This window comes from Dasypus novemcinctus, chromosome 9 (genome assembly GCF_030445035.2).
Source record: "Dasypus novemcinctus isolate mDasNov1 chromosome 9, mDasNov1.1.hap2, whole genome shotgun sequence".
NCBI lineage: Eukaryota > Metazoa > Chordata > Mammalia > Cingulata > Dasypodidae > Dasypus > Dasypus novemcinctus.
The window spans coordinates 90,952,384-90,956,669 of NC_080681.1; the positions used below are offsets into that span (position 1 = coordinate 90,952,384).

At 36.6% G+C, this 4,286-nt stretch overlaps 1 long non-coding RNA gene across 1 annotated transcript; it reads right to left on the minus strand.

Moving 5' to 3' along the window:
* Positions 1-376: 376 nt before the first annotated feature.
* LOC131279911 (uncharacterized) lies at positions 377-2,909 on the minus strand. The gene is made up of 3 exons (XR_009187411.1): positions 2,825-2,909; positions 2,017-2,148; positions 377-422 (listed from the first exon to the last, which is right to left on the minus strand). It is a non-coding gene; the product is annotated as an uncharacterized lncRNA (long non-coding RNA).
* Positions 2,910-4,286: the final 1,377 nt, after the last annotated feature.

The window sequence follows — 4,286 nt, forward strand, 5'->3', positions numbered from 1 at the left end:
TGTGGAGAAAGTGGCTATGGTGGCTGCTGGGGGTAGGGAATGGGAGGAAGAGATGAGATGTGGAGGCATTTTCGGGACTTGGAGTTGTCCTAGGTGATGCTGTAGGGACAGTTACCGGACATTGTATGTCCTCCCATGGCCCACTGGATGGAATGTGGTGGAGTGTGGACTATGATGTGGACCATTGACCATGAGGTGCAGCGGTGCTCTGAGATGTATTCACCAAATGCAATGAATGTCTCATGATGATGGAGGAGATTGTTTTTATGGGGGAAGGAGCGGGGTGAGGTGAGTGGGGGGTATATGGGGACCTCATATTTTTTTAATGTAATATTTTAAAAAATAAATAAAGACAAAAAAAATTACTGGCCTAACTCACCCAACGTGCTCTTGAAATTCATTTCTGTGGCATAGTCAAGAACCTAGACAAAATCCAGTAACCTTAGTACTAGGACATCTCATAGACAGTGGGAACATTGACAGATTTCTAGAAAATTTGATTTCTGAAATATTTATATTAATAACAATTTACCCATTCAAACTTAATCAACAGGTTAGAAAATTCTCTTTAATTTGACAACAATTCCCATATAAATTCATATCAAATAAACCTAACTATTTCTAGCACTCTCCTTTTTCAAGGTGAAAAAACAAATCCCCTGTGATTTTCCAGAGGCCCTCTGAATAATTCCAAAGAATGCTTGAGACCAATAAGTCATCAGTTAGGATTTGATTTTGGGGAAGGCAAAATGTCAAGGGTTGTCAGGAGGCTTGAACACTTGGTTAAATAGTGTTATGGGTCATTATTAAACAATAGGTGGCTCCTTATTTAACCAAAGCAACAATAAAAGATTTTAAAAGTAAAGAAAGGAGGCTGCATGATTTAAAAAAATACTTAATTCTTTCAGAAGTGAGAAGACTTGTTCTCTTAAACAATAGAGAATGTAAAGTCAATATAAAACATAGGGGAGAAAAAAAGGGGGGAAAAAAGCACAGATTATTTTGTGAAATAAAGGATTTTTGTCTTCTGGGAAAATTACTGGCCATGAAAGGACAGAGAGCACAAAGGATGGTTAGGAAAAACACTTTATAACCTCTTACTAAGAGGAGACCAAGAATTCAAGATTTTTGTCATTTTCAAAGAGAGAAATCCAGATCTAGTTTTGCATGAAGATACTATCTGATAAGAAAAACTTTAAAAATCTTATAAACTTGTCAACTTTGATCATGACAAATAAAATTCCTTTTCTGCAAACCTTCTACAACTTTCTACATCCATTTAAGTTTTGTCCTACCCAATCCTGGTTTTCATTCTGCAAAAACCAGTCATTTTAATTTAGGACAAAACTACTCTCTTTTTCCTTAACAAAAAACATATCCTTCATACCTTACACATTTAAGTTAAAAATATCTTGGAAACTGTCTTCAAGCCATCATACAAAAACAATTACTCTTGAAATAAAGTTTGTCAGAATAATAACTCAATTTGGTTAAAAACAAGTGTACATTTTTATCATCTTAAACATCTAGTAGATCTAATGCTTATTTGATCATAAATAAATTTAGGAAACATACTTAACATGGATAACTCAGAAGACATAGCTATTTTTATTTAACTAACAATATTAAACTGGTATCATTTGCTGAAGGTTTACCTAAATTATGTGAATTTGAATTTTTTAAAACATTGGGGTTTAGTTCTATGAACACTTTTTATGTTGGAGGTATTAGAAGTTCAGTTGCCATAATTTCTGGGACTTTTAGAGTATTAATTTATATATTATTAATAATTTATCTATTATATATGTACAAGCTTCTTTATCATTAAGTCTATTTGAATAGAGCTCTTATAAGGAGTTTTATAAATTAATTTGGTAATACCATCTGAAAGTAAAAAAATGTCACACATCAAACATACACGCAGGCAGAGAGCTTATAGTTTCAATTTAAGTTGTTCTCAGCCATGACAGACCTAAAAACACAGAAACACAGAAAACATAGAAATATAAAACTTACTAGTTTATATTAAAGAGGGAGTTTTGCATCCTTGCCCACTCTTACATTTTTGTCAGAATTTGTTCTTAGTAGATGGTGATGGATGTAAGTTCTAACTGCCTTGTTCTTGTTTCTTCCTTCTCTTTATCTTTGCTAAGATACAGAGGGACAAAATCAGATGTAAATCAGATGATGATGAAATGCAACCCCCATTTGGTGCCAGGTGCTGAAACCTGTGGTTAAGAACGTCCAGCTAGAGCAATGACATATGAAAACCAGCTTCAACCAGTTCATTGGACCTGTGCAGAAGAAACCCCTAGTTGTCCTTATCTGAACTTGTTTAATTATCATAGTAAAATCCCCACCCTGGGTGGAGCTTATCGCCCTTTTCCTGATCATGCAATGTATGTGCAAGCATGATTTGTCAAACATACTAATCTTACAATTACATAACCAGCTAGGTATGTTCACCCATATGCACAAAAGCTAATGCATAATCAAAGCAAATGCTAAATAGAAACTTAGACATTTAAACAAGAGTGAAACCGCAGCTCAGAGTCAGGTCTGAGTTGCTTTAGGCTGACCTTGGCTCCTTGTCTCTGCAGACACAATAAATGTAAGTTCTGCCTAACACTAGTGAAGTTTTCTTCTCACTATCTCTGGTTATCTATAAAGGCCCAGTTTTGGGACCTAACAATGGGACAACTTATCTGCTTAATATTAGGGCTAAAGCTTTCCCATTAATTTTTGCGGAGGACACTTTTAAGATTTAATTTGCCCTGACTGTAATCTTACAGAAATTTTGCACTATTTCTTGGATCCAATTTACCCTTAAATTTATTGTAGAAAGAGGAATCCTATAGGTCCCTTTCCACGGCTGTCCAAAAAGTTTTTGCATATGAGGTTCAGACCAACATGTGTACAAGCTGATAAAGGTCAGGTAACTTTGGCTCACATTCACCCCAAAGAATTCTAAATTCTATGACTAATTGTACTTCAGAGTTCCATCTTTGCTCATGGATTAAAAGTGGTAGTGGTAAGAATGCCAGGATCTGTGGGGGGGTGAGTCTAACCTTAAAAGGCATCAGTCTAGTTTCTGACTGAGAATGAATAGGAAATTGAGAGAAGAGGTTAGTTGTTTCAGAATCTTTAGGTAGAGGAGGGCATATGAGAAAGGAAGAAGGATTATAGGGTGAAGGAGCATTACACATTAAAGCCATCTTCATCTCATCCACTTTTCTTAACTCATTTTCATCTGTTAATTGCTTTAAATTCTCAATGGCTTTTTGAAATGAGTCTTTGAGGGAGGCTATCTGTGATGATTAGATTAATGTATCAACTCGGCCAAGTAATCGTGCAGGCACAGGGCTAACTGTAATACAAGGACATTTATGGGCTTTAGTCATCAGTGAGATTACCGTATAGATGGCTGATTACATCTGCATCAACCAGGGAGATTGCCATCAGCAATGAGTGAGGCTTTATCCAATCAGTTGAATGCCTTCAAAGGGGAAGTGATTTCAGCATTCAGAGGGAATTTCCCAGCTCATCTTTGGTCAGCTAGTGTTTCCCGAAAACTCATCAAGGACCTTCATTGGACTTTCATCAGAGCCCCTGGTTTGCAGCCTGCGTGTGGGACCTGGACTTGTGCACCCCCATGGTCACATGAGAGACTCTTAGGAAATCTCATACTATTTACAGATATCTCCTGTTGATTCTGTTTCCCTAGAGAACCCCAACTAACACACTATCTTAGATTCATTTGGTTACCTTGTTGACTGAATACCAATCAAAATATGCACTTATTTTCCAAATGTTCTCTAAGCAATACTACTTTATCTAAACTAATACTATCCCATTGTGACAACAGCAATTCTAAAATATCCTTAGTAAAGACTGCCCATTTTTGTAAAAATAGACAGCCTTGGACTTGACAGATTTTAAACATGTACCCAGCAGGCATCCCAACCCAGAGAAACCCCATATTCTGAATTTTTCAACAAAGAATAAACATGTTACTTATTCAAGATGACAAGTCTTTATGTTCTGAATACAGCTGTGCTTCATCCACACTCTAACTGGACCCTTAGTCTAATTCCTAGATTTTATTAATAGAATTGTTCAAAGTTGCAGAGCTCAACTCATGGAGCTCAGATCCAAGAGGAACTGGATCATCAATCTCCAAGTGCTATGAGAGAACAGAGAGCATAAAGGGCTCAGTGGGTACCTTTCACCTGGTCATCTTGCTGCCTGTAGAGTCCATTAGGGATGTCCTTCAGATCTCACTGCTA